Genomic DNA, 13,440 nt, shown 5'->3' on the forward strand with positions numbered 1-13,440 from the left:
CTTGTAGACATGAAAGGACACGTTTGCAGAATGTGAACAATTAAATAATAAAATAAACCATATCCTAATGGTCATCAATCATATCGAAAACAGAGGGTATCACAGTTAGAGATAATGCACATACGTTGTGTTTGAACGACTCTAGAATGAAGAAAACGAATCTTGAGTTATGCCTTGGAGGAAAAGTGAATTCTGGAGAAGTAAAGGGAAGGCAATGGGCACACTGAGTTAGGTTAAGTCTGCGGTCAAAGGCAACGATGAGGAAATCATCACGTCCGCTGCCATTTTCAAGTGCCTACTATATTATACAAACAGCACATAAGTAGGAAGCTTATACCCTTCATCTTTAATCCTCTTAGGGAAAATTATTATCTGAATTTCACAAATAAGAAACTTGAGGATCAGTGAGGTTAAGCACCCATGACCCAGAGATGTAGCCAGCATTCAAATCCAGGTCCACCTGAGCCTTTTTACTCTGACGATAGTATGGGTCATAGGCATTGATTCAGCCGAAATGGAGCTTGGACAGCCCTCAGGAGAGAGGGACCATGAGAGATTCCGGTGAAGAAGTATATTTTTCCATCAAGTTGGGCTTGTTCGCCCCCCACCACGTCCCTCCTCCAATTTTTATGGAAGTTCCTGCCAGTACCTTTTGTCCAAAAGATTACAGCATTTTTTCCTTAGAACAGCTCAGATTTAGCTAAATGAGCAGTTAAATGCAATTAATTATGACTTATATATAAACTTTCAAGTTTTTGAGTGCTTTATTATTCGGTCCCCTTAGAAACTGAAAGCTGAATGTCTTCCTCCTCTCTTCTAAGTCATGTTTTACCAGAGTGCTGTAACAGCATGCTCAACAATGTGGCATTAAGGGGGCAGGAGCTGCCATTTCCCCCGTAGGCTGCTCACTCCCACCTTCATTATGGCCCCAAGGCACTGCTTCCTTCATAACACTTGGTTGCTTCAAATGGGGGTGGTGGTGGGCATCAAATTTATTGTAATTGAAAAATGATAGGTGGTGCATTCATAGCTGACATTATTTCATTGATTTGTTCATTATCCCACGTTGTGAGTTCTTGCCATTGGTGAAATTATGCTAACGATTAAAAGATATTTTTTTCTTTCTCCCTCCTCCCCTCACCTTCTCCATTCCTTCTTTTTTTCTCTCCTTCCTTCCTTCCTTCTCCCCTTCCTTACTCCCTCCCTTTCTTCCTTTCCTTCCATAAAAAGGCACTGATACCAGGGCACTTGGGTGGCTCAGTGAATTAAGCATCTGACTCTTGATTTCAGCTCAGATCATAATCTCATGGTTCATGGGATCAAGCCCAGGATTGGGTTTTGTGCTAATGGCACAGAGCCTGCTTAGGATTCTCTTTCTCCCTCTCTCTCTCTCTGCCCTTCCCTTACATGTCATGTGCTCACTTTCTCTCTTTCTCAAAAATAAATATATAAACATTAAAAAGAAAAAAGGCACTGATATCTACCTGTGCTGGCTATAGTGATATATAGTGGCATGTGATATGTAAAGGAGATAAAGGAGATACAGAGTTAAAAGGCTTATTTCCCTCCTTGAAAGTCTTAATGTGGAGTCTCTCAATAAGTAAATTGATAAAAAGTATGCTGCCGGTATATAGCATTTAGTGCCAGGAGCCAAGCAAATGCAGGCTAGGCAGCTGTGAAGCTCCAATGGAGCAGTGACAGGTTTAAGATTTGGCTGGAAGAAGGAACACCCCCACACAGCCAGGAGAAGCACGTGCCAAGGCTAGGAGATAGAGGGGAACGTGGTAGGGGAATCCACGCAGCAGTGTGCCATGACCACACCAGCCTGGCTTATATCATCTGGGAATAGTGTGCTAGTGTGTGCGACATAACCATGCATTTCATTTACCTTTAAGGAATGGGCATGTGGTCAATTAGTAAATCAGAGATTACTAACTCAGAGTTACATCTAAGAAAGCAATTTATTAATTTATTAGGAACTCAAATCACATTGAGGGTGAGAGAGGAGCGTCTTGGAATTTTTGTTGTTGTTTGCTTACTCTTATATAAAAAAGATTATTTTGGCAGCTGTATGAGAATTTGATCAGAAGGCAAGTAAGACTGGCAGTAATCAGATGGGGGACCCAGGGGCTTAGGAAAAGAGAAGGCATAAAGGATGCATTTCCAAGTGTAATAAGGAGCTAACATGTGGCAACTTCACTTGGATATTTTCCCTTGGATATTGGAGGGGGAAGTAATAAAGGAAGAGTTCCCTAGGGATGACTTTTAGTTTAGTTTTTTTTTTTTTTTTTCTTGAGCAGATGCATGAAAAGTGGTACCAGTCATGAGATAAGAAAGAGCGAGAACATCTCCCTCTCTATCTTGCTCTTTTTCTCTCTCTCCCCATAACACACACACACACACACACACACACACACACCCTTTATTTTTAAAATAAAATTTTTCTAAAGGCTAATGAACTATTGAAGGAAACTTAGTGTGCCTTATAAACAGTTAGTTCCAGGTAATAAGCCACGTGAAATTAATAGTAGAGATTTCACTTTGGTATGTGCCTCAATTTTTTTCTTAAAAATTAAAAATGCATGATGTAACAATTATTTCTAAACAGTAAGTCACAAACATTAAACATTTGAAAATGTAAAGCCACTGCAAGTCACAGAATGAAAAAAAAAAGGAAAAGGAACCATATCCTTTCTTCCTACTTATTTATTCTATGTGCTGCTTTTGGTGGGTTTTGGAGATATACTGAGTTCTTTAATAAAGCCAAGGATAATGATTAAAGCAAAGTATTTAAATATTTTTGTCTGTACTATTATTCCAGCTTCCAAAGGTGAATTTAATTACAAATGGGTCAAAGTGACTATATATATATTTTAACTTTCTGGATTCAGTAATGAATCTTCCTCCATCCTTGCCTCCATATGCTAATCTTCCATACATGTCCTATAAGGAATTGCTGTTATTAATGTCTTCTTTCTCCTTCCAGGAAAAACCTGAGGCATATGCAAGCCAGTGTGTGTGTATACACACACACACAATTTATTTATATATACACATATATATACTTTATATATATGCACTCTGTATGTATATATAACTTATATGTACATATATACTTTATATAAATGCAATACATACACACATTAAATACATGCATATATAGCAATATATGCAAGACTATATACGCACATATGCACACATATACATATGCAAAGATATTCTTTATTTCTCCTCATTAATGTTTTACCTTAATGATGAAATACAGTGCACAACTTTTGTGTACCTTTTCATTTTCCCTTAATTTATCCTCGGAGTTTTCTTACATCAGTATATAAAAAGCTGCCTCATTCTTTTCTGTAGCCGCATAGCATTCCATTGAATGATATATGTGATATGCATTTTAACCAGTTTCCTATGAATAAATGTTGAAGCAGTCTCTCTATTATTGATACTTAAAACTTCTCAAATACCTTGTATGTAGACAGCACTTTGGATGTGTGTAGACAGCACTTTGGATTTCTGTAACATGCATTCTTAGGTAAGGATCTGGTGGTCAGAAGTTTTCACATATGCAATTTTGACAGGTACTGTCGAATTGTCCTCTAGGAAAGTTGTGACAATTCAAACTCCTACCAGCAAGTTATGAGAGGCATTCTTCTGCACAGGCTTGTCAAGAAACTATGTTCAAGCTTTTGGAATTCTGCCTGTCTAACAGACAAAAACAGTATATTTCTGAACAGTTTTAATATACATTTCCCTTAAAGTGAATGATTTTGAAAATATTTTCATTTTTAATTCCTTTTTATGAACTATTTCCTCACATTTCTTGCCTATTTCTTGTGTCAAATTCCTTATCAATTTGTATTTAGTCCATTGTCTGTAATGTGAATGATGCCAATACCTTGTTGCTGTTCTTTGTTTTTTGCTTTCACTTTAAATTTTTTTTTCTATTTTTAAATTTTTTTTGTCATTCAGACATTCTTGGTTGAAAAAGCCACCATTTTCTTTTTCATTTATGGCTTGTTTTATGTATTTTTGTTATACTTTAATGCCCTTCCATTTTGAGGTCATTAAAGAATTCTCCCATTTTTTCCACTTCATTTCATTTGAATTTTATTCCGATGCATATGACATAAGGTAGAGTTCCTCCTTTATTTTATCTTCTTAAAGCGTATTTTAATTTATTTTAAGAGATAGACAGCAAGCAGGGGAAGGGCAGAGAGAGAGAGAGAGAGAGAGAGCAAGAGAGCCAAGTAGGCTCCCCTGTGTCAGTGCAGAGCCAGATGCATGGCTCGAACTCACAAACATGAGATCATGACCTGAGCTGAAACCAAAAGTCAGAAGCTTAACTGACTGAGCCACCCAGCACCCCCTATTTTGTCTTTTTAAATAGCTAACTATATGTCCCTGATCCGTTGTTTTAAAATCCTTAGGTGATTTTTTTTTTTTTTAAGTAAGCCAGGTGTACAACTTCCAAATGTAATACTAAATTGGATGAGTTGATATGTTACCCTGATTGGATCAAGGTTCTCTGGGCATGTATATTGGGATCTTTAAATTCTGAAACTTCAAGGAGTAAATTTCCAAGTTGGCTGCTACCACCATAGTCTACCTACTTCTATCCACTGGAACCACCATCACCACCACTGTCATGCCTCAGAACACCTGGGAAGAGGAAGTAGCTTCTGTAATCCCATCAGTACATACCCTCATCAACATTAAAGTCAGCCTTCCTCTCCCACACCCTAATCTTACTGCACCAAGTTTGCTATTTCAGCCAATAATCCTGCTCATAATTTTAAAACTTCAGAGGAACAACACTGTATATCTTCTTAAATAAAAGGCAGCTACTTCTGTCTTACTGCACCTAATGAAAACATGAACCTTAATTAACACACTTATCTTCTCATGCAAAATAGGTTATGAAATTTTCATGAATATTTATAGCAATTTGTTGACCTGCCCTCAAAGGTGAATTAACATTGTTCCTTCTTTACATTGTTTACTTACCTGGTCAAATTGATTTACTGCCCAAAAATAATGCAAAAGAAAATCCCACCAATTCTTTTGAAAAAAAAAAAAAATCAATACATACTTAGGAACTAAAAAATGTTCGTAACTTTTTACTTAGTAACCTACTTTCTGGAAGTCTCTTCTAAAAAAAAACTAACTAAAATTAAAATAGGAATGTTTTAAGAATATCTAATAATTTAAATATTAGAGATAATGTCTAATCGTTTGGAAAGAGACAAAAAAAAAAAAAACTTTGAGTAAACTTAAGCAGAATCACCAGATGGAATATTACATATGAATCTAAATGATACATACAAAGTATTTATATCATTTCAAAAGTATACTCAGTAGTAACTGCCATTTTTTGATAACATTAAAAAATAACATTTAATAAAAGGGGTATTAAATAGTGTGCACCTTCCTGATTTAAAGTATAAAAAGGCAGGGGCGAAGCCTGGTGGCTGTCAGTTAAGCCTCTGACTCTTGATCTCAGCTCATGTCATGATTGCATGGTCATGAGATCAAGCCCCATGTTGGGCTTTGTGCTGACAGTGTAGAACTTGTTTGGGATTTTCTCTCTCTCTCAAAAAGAAATAAACATTAACAAAAATTAATGTTTATTTCTTTTTGAGAGAAAGAGTGAGACACAGTGTGAGCAGGGGAGGGCCAGAGAGAGGGAAACACAGAACAGGAAGTAGGCTCCAGGCTCTGAGCTGTCAGCATAGAGCCCCAGGCGGGGCTCGAAATCACAGACTGGGAGATCATGACCTGAGCTGAAGTCAAACGCCCAACCGACTGACCCACCCAGGTGCCCCAAAATAAATAAATATTAAAAAACCTTAAAATAAATTATAAAAAGGTAGGATAGAAAAGTATATATAAAGACTAAGTAACAAGTATGGAAAGGAAACAGATAAGCACTACGTGAAAATAAACAAAAAAATGCATTTACTAAAATATTAAGAGGCTTTGATTTCTTTTTTTTTCCCGCTGTTTTTAGAGTGGGCATAACTATCTTTGATAATGAGAAAAATAATAAAATTCATTAAAAACAAATTCCTTATCATGCATTCCTGGTTCATTGAAAACTATATAGAAGTGATGTGTAAATTACTGACTATTCCCTGCAGTACAAGTTACTTCTTTATTACCAAAAAAGTGGAGGATGTGAATGAATTTCACCCACACCTCCATCAATCATCCTACGCTAACATTCAGAAATCTTGTATTAAAACAAACTGAGTGAAAATTAGTTTGTTTAAACAATTGGGGAAACAGGGAATTTCTGAAATTCATCAAGAAGGATGTTTTGAATTGTACCTACACTAGATGTTACCATAAAGAAAGATGAATGTTAGTCCTAGGAAATGTTCTATCTTACCAAGACATGTCCATTATTAGAAATTAAGAAACACTTAATTCTCAAGAGATTATCAAACTCTTTATCCTGAAATACATATTTCAAGTTTTTCCTCAGTGGCAAGTGAGGTTCGACCACTAGCTTTCAGTAGTTTCCAATTTCTTAAGGCAAGATAAAAATGCCCATGGGCAACTGTAGAGGTCAAAGACAAAAATATGCAGAAGTTACCTTTTAGACCAGGAACATGTTAGGGAATAAAACAACCTTTTACTCAAAAACAAAAACAAAAAACCACTTGCTTTCATGTGGTTTGAGATACACTTAAAATGAAACAATGTAAATATTCTCAAGGCCCTAAAGCAGGTAACAATTTTTACAAGAAGCTTGTAATGTTTCCAAAATATTTATGATTTAATTTCTCATCTTTGTCCCCTGCCAACATACTGTGGATATGCATGTCAATTTCTCCACCCTTAGACTTAACATTTTCTGTCTAAGGGCACACATTATCACTAGGTTTTCACCCACAGTCGTCTTTGTTTGGATCTTCTTGCTTGGTCTTATGTTAGCAGTTCAAACATAGATGCCACATCACCTTTCACAATTGGCGAACTTCAGATCACCTGAGCAAAAGGGAAAGGGAACTCTTGTTTCAGATTGTATTTCTGCAAAAAGTCACTCGTGGAAAGGGCTTCCTTTACTGTTCAGGAAATAGGCGGCCACTCGCATGGAAGTCTCTAATGCCTGCCTCCATCTGACCTTCAGAACTAACCTTTCCACCTTTAATTTTTCAGATTATCAACATCGGTATTCACTTATATTATAAACTTCTCACATAATGTGAGCACTTTATACATGTTGTTTCAATCGTTCCTGACCAAAACCCTGCAAAAAGCTCTGTCAAAGAAGACACATGACTCACCCAAGAGCACAGAGTTAGGGTTACAACCCAGCTCTATCTTATTCCAACACTAATATTCTCACTGTTACCCTTATTGGAAAAAAAAAAAAAAAGATACTTCCATTCACCCTCATTTCTTACCTTCTGCATCCCACCATACACATGTGTGAGTTATGCAGCTTAGCTTAGCAGGAAAGAGTCTGATGGATGGAAAGCAAAAAGTTGTGGAAAAGAAAAATGGGGCAACACTAAGGGGGAAGCCTAAGATTTAGCAGAAGAAGGCAAATTTCAACTCCATGGGCTATCCAGTATTACAAAGACCCTTGTTTGGCAAGATGCAGGGCTAATGAATATTTTCCTAAGTGGTCAAGTGAGACTTTCTGGAAAAAAAGAAAAACATTTAAAAAATTAAAAAACAAAACAAAACAAAAACAAAAACAAGAAGCTAACAGTAAGCCACATGACACCGGTGGATTTGACTCTCAAATTAGAGAAAATATTTATGTATCACTAAAGCAATGAAACATACTTCTTTAATTGTTAGGAAATTTCTAAAATTCATTCAATAAAACACTTGCCAGATTAGGGATGGTTGTTCAAGTCTGACCCCTAATTTGTATCCATCTTCTGTGACTGCTGCTATGTTAAAAAACACTATCTTTTTTTTTTTAATTTTTATTTAATTTATTTTTTAAATTGACATCTAAGTTAGTTAGCATGTGGTGCAACAATGATTTCAGGAGTAGATTCCTTAATGCCCCTTACCCATTTAGCCCATCCCCCCTCCCACAACCCCTCCAGTAACCCTCTGTTCTGCACGCTTAAGAGTCTCTTAGGTTTTTTGTCCCCTTCCTTGTTCTTATATTATCTTTGCTTCCCCTCCCTTATGTTCATCTGTTTTGTAACTTAAAGTCCTCATAAAAACACTATCTTAATACAGTTATTGTATATGGTTTTGATAATACATAATTATATTTTTAAATTAAAATTAAAAAGGTAGAATGTAAATAGAAATAATCAGTTTACCAGGTTAAGAACTCCCTGAATACAGGGACAGGTAAATAGAACTTTTAACCCCCAGTGGCTAGCTTAGCATCTGATTTAATATACTTGTTCAACAAATTGTTACTACATTAGTGACAAAATTTATGGAAAATGGGATGCACCTTATCACCATGATACTTTGAAACACCTGTCTTCCTCTATTTTTCATAATAAAATGCCCAGGTAAGTCGGGGTTCATCCATAATGCTTTTTTGGGCTCCTCTCTCCCACCCTGATCCTTCCATTGTCACAATTTAACATATGAACTTGGACTTCATGATATTTAATATATAATTATTTCATAAAGATTTATAACGTCTTAATTATTAATGTCAGGGCATTGGGGTAGGACTGGAGAGGGTTCTAATCCAAGGTCTAACATAATGCAACTGTGTGATCTTGGGCAACTGACTATACATCACTGACCGTCAGTTTCTTCATCTGGAAATGGGTTTGGATAGTTTTTTAGGACTATCATGTGATTTTAAATGAAATATGTATTTAATGTATCTGGTACACAGCATAAGTGCAGGCTCTCAAAAATGGCAATATTTAAAATATCTTCCATGCTATTCAGTACCAACTCAGAAACATGATAAACATTTTATAAATACATGTGGGTTGACTTATTCAAATGTCTAGATTTCAAAAAAGTATAGTAAACGTCCATTTTACTTTTTGGAGAATATGCAGATCTATCACCTACATCTCCAGATATGACAATAAATTGAATATTCAATCAAGTGCTCTGGCCTCTGAACCCTATGCTTACTCCCCCAAGGACACTGCTTTACGTGTGTCTATGCTATTCCAGGATTCTCACTTTACTACTGCTGTATTTACTGCACATTGCACATTCTGCCTCAATTCAAAGGCACTGAACTCTTGTAAGGATGAATGACCAACATGTACTATTGATGTCTTGCTTAGTTCTTACAACAGTTTCCCAGTCATGTAATGTCTCAGCTCTTTGATTCTCCCACCTGTATGTGTGGGTTTGTGCCATTGGAATTCTGCAGAGGGCAGACTGCCACAGGTAATGTGAATGAGATATGTACAGAGTGAGAAGAGGAGTCTCTATGATCTCCTTACGAGAAGAAATCGCTTTCCCATTAATACTTTTAGGGAAAAAAAATATTGCTTTACCCTAAGAAATTAATTAAATGGGTTGACCTAGGTCAATTTCACCATAGAACTGACCTGTCCAAGTCAGTCACAGTAGAGGTAACTAGGCAATGTGAATCAGCCAGGAAAGAGCATCACTTGAAAAGAACCACAGCCCATAGGACTCCCAAGCAGGAGCCTTGGCAGCTGTCCATGGTGCTGAACCCCTCCACTCTTTTCCTGAATTGCTGAATTGTAAAGTCTCAGATTAGATAAGGACACACACTGGAGAATTGTCACTAAAGGAAAGGCTGCTGGAGTGCCCATGAGAGCTGGGCAGGGAAAAAAAAAACAAACAAAAAAAAACAAACAAATGAAAAAAAAAAAAAAAACAAGAAAAAGAAACAAAAAAACAACTACCTCTTTCATTGGCCTAGCACTATACTTTAGCCCACTATCTTGGATTCTTGGATTCTTCCTCCCTCATTCCTTCTCTCACCCTCCTGCTTCTCCTCCCTCCCTCTCTGCCTCTTCCTCTTCCTGTCTCTCTTGCTCTCTCTCCTTCTCTCTCCCTCCCTGTCTTTCTTCTCTCCTTTCCTCTCTGCCTCTTTATTTCTTCCTCTTTCTCTCTCCCTCTCCCTCCCTTTTTCTCCACTCATTCTTCTCTCTGCCTCTTTCTCTTTCTCCCTCCTTCCTTCTCTCTCTGCCTCTCTTTCTCCCCCTCCTCCCTACCCCCTCACATCCATCTCTTCCTTCTTTCTTTCTATTCTTGATTCATTTCTTTTACAAAATTTAAAATATTAAGAGGTACACATGATCATGCATAACATGAATTCTTTCTATTCCGGAGGCTGTGTGGCAACATAGAAAGAACATGAATTTTGTATAATATGTAAAATGTTTATATAAATATTTAAGAAAAAAACATTTGAAAAATATACTAAAGCATTAATAGCAGAGATGACTGAATTGTAGGATTTCAAGTGACTGTTTTCTCTTAAATATAATGATTTTATTTTTTCTTCAGATTTTCTAAAACTGACATATATTTTATAATCTGAACATAACAGTGAAAAAATGGATTGGATATAATACATTTTAACAGTGGCGATACCTTATAGCTAACTGTGTAAACTGAAGTGATTTATTCTTTTTGATCTTAATATTCCTTATGGGTAATTGGGCTAATTTGGTTTGTTCACCTAACAGGGCTGCTTTGAAGATTGGCTAGGATCCTAGCACATTGTGGGGATTTTATAAATAGCAGGGCACCATCATAGGAGAGAGAGTGGCACATGAGGGAGCCAGGTGCACAGGCTTGGGGTGAGCAAGCCCAACGGTAACAACATGCATTGTGCCAGCCCCTGCTATTTTAGATGGAACCTCCTTTTTCCAATGTATTCATTTTTAGGCAGGTGTTTTCCTAAGTTCTGGAGCTATAGAAATGAACAAATGTTGCCCTGCCCTTTTGCAATCTACATGACAGATTGTCTGTTATGAGCAAATCAAAGCAGTTATCATCCCCTGTGCCCTTAACTTAGTGCTTCCAGAGATCTGCTGCCTATTTGTGAGGTAGGAAGGGCTAAGGAACTGATACGTGGCAGTGTCTCTCTAGAGAAGAAACATGCAAATTGGCACTGATTTATAGGAAAGTTAGGTGGCTGCTTCAAATAGGGAAGTACAGGGAACACTCAAATCCACAGCATTTCATTTTCTAAGATGAAGAAATTCTCAAACTATGCAGACTAGATGAAGAACATATTCTCACTACTGAATCATTCACTCAATGAGGTTTTACTTTGTCACCATCCTGATTAGAAAAACAGGGCACATGGAATCTGGGGAAAAGAGACTTGCCTTGTTTTTCATTGCAAGGAATAGGTCCTATTTATTTCATACACCATTTCTTTTCAGGAAGGTTGGCATGGAGAAGAGTACAGGGCATTTGGATATTGTTTGATGAAGAAATGAGCAATATTAAGAGCTTATCTTTGGGATCCTTCATTAGGTTCACTTACTGACATGGAATATTAATTTATAATATTTTTGGTTTTCGTGTCCATGCTCTACAAGACAGTTATTCCTTAGCCCCGGATTCTACATAGGTAAACAGAGGCTTGTGGGTTATGTGACTTTCCCCATAACAAATAGCTGGCACATGTCTGCAATGAAAACAGTTCTGTTGAGTGACCACACCTACTCCTTTCCATCATCCAATACTGTGAGTGAAACTGGTTTGCAACACTGGATTATGCATGCTGGAGCAGAGCATTGTAGAGGGACAGCATACATAATTGGGAATGGCAGCAACTGGCAGACTGAGTGTCATCAGAAGGCGCCTGCTCTGGCGTTGACAAATAATTGTAACTTCACTCACGACGCACAGTGCTCTCTGAGGCATGGCCAGTTGAGGGGCTCCACTCCATTCATCCACAGTCCCTTCCTCAAAATTGAAGGCCAGTTAATAAACTGATACATCTTTTGCTGAATATGTGTATGCCCGCCCTTCAGATAATTCATTGTTGAGTTGCTTTTGCATGTATGTTAATACAATTAATCAGGTTACTAGCAAATCCTCTTGCTGCTTTCTTCTGGGTAAAATTCTGCTTCTAAGGATGCTTTTGGTGGATATTTAATCTAATGCACTAGATGTCAATTTTATGAATTAAACTTGGGATTCCAGATGTTTTCCCTGTTACCCCTGCCAATATTCACCATGGTGGGTAAGAAGATACTCAGAAATGACTCAAAATAGAGGCTTACATAGTTTGGCTTTTGGGATGAGTCCACACTAATCTTTATTCTTATGTCTCTCCTCCTAATTGTGAAAGTATACTTGAGATTTTTTTCCAGCTTTCCATGCAACTTGAACTTACAAACTCAATTCTGCTATGACTGTCCTTCTTTACTCTGATAGCGAATACTTAGTGATAATTATCTTCCACAAGTACCATAACCGTCCCTTTCCCAAATGCTAACAAATATGAATGAGAGGCAGGGAATCATTCTCATAAGGAATGGCACTTGCTGTTCCTTCAGCATGGGCTCGTGGTTTTTTTTTTTTGTTTGTTTGTTTGGTTTTTGTGTGTGTGTGCGTTTTTTTTTTTTTTTTCTTTTGGTTTCTTTCTCTACGGAAGAGCTTTTAGGTTTGCTTTTGCACCTCTGGGAATTCTGCCCCCTGCCGTCAGCACTTGTTTCACTCTTCCTTCAGAAGTACCTTTGAGCACACAAAGGAGGCTGTTCCTTTCTCTTTTGTTCCCTGGAATAGGAAGTTGATTACAATGATGGCCTGCCTGTGGTGAGGCCATGCTGGGTGCCAGCCCACAGGAGGAGGCCAGTGTCCTCAATGCACAGAAGGCAGGAGGACATTCTGTACCAAATTAACTGGTATTTGGCAAGTCTAGGGTTCATCCTGGCACAACCAGGGCACTTGAAGGAAACTGTGTTTGCCTAGAAACTTAGACTTTCCCACTATACATATAACCCTCTATCTCCCTTCAACCAGAAAAAGGACAGAAAAACAGAAAGATAAAGAAAGAACAAACGAAAGAGAGAGAGAGAGAGAGAGAGAGAAAGAAGAAAGAAACCAAATAAATTAAAATGTGTCTTCTCTATTTTTCTCTTGGGATTCAACTTTCATAAATGTACCAATTTATGATTGGTCATAAATATACCAATCAGAATAGATTATGAGCAAGCTTCATTAAAATATATGTTCATGGGGGCGCCTGGGTGGCTCAGTCGGTTAAGTGTCTGACTTCAGCTCAGGTCACGATCTCGCGGTCCATGAGTTCGAGCCCTGCATCGGGATCTGGGCTGATGGCTCAGAGCCTGGAGCCTGCTTCTGATTCTGTGTCTCCCTCTCTCTCTGCCCCTCCCCTATTCATGCTGTCTCTCTCTGTCTCAAAAATAAATAAACTTAAAAAAAAGCTGCTGAGAATTCAACTCAGTTTAAAAAATATATATGTTCTGGGGCGCCTGGGTGGTGCAGTCGGTTAAGCGTCCGACTTCAGCCAGG

At 37.6% G+C, this 13,440-nt stretch overlaps 1 protein-coding gene across 3 annotated transcripts in view; it reads right to left on the minus strand.

Annotated features, from left to right (window-relative positions):
• The window catches only part of CNTNAP5 (contactin associated protein family member 5), an 811,538-nt gene that overhangs the window by 421,827 nt on the left and 376,271 nt on the right, over positions 1 to 13,440 (minus strand). The gene's annotated exons all lie outside the window — the stretch shown is intronic.

This window comes from Puma concolor, chromosome C1, assembly GCF_028749965.1.
Source record: "Puma concolor isolate L17-30 chromosome C1, mPumCon1.1.hap2, whole genome shotgun sequence".
In the NCBI taxonomy this organism is placed as follows: Eukaryota; Metazoa; Chordata; class Mammalia; order Carnivora; family Felidae; genus Puma; species Puma concolor.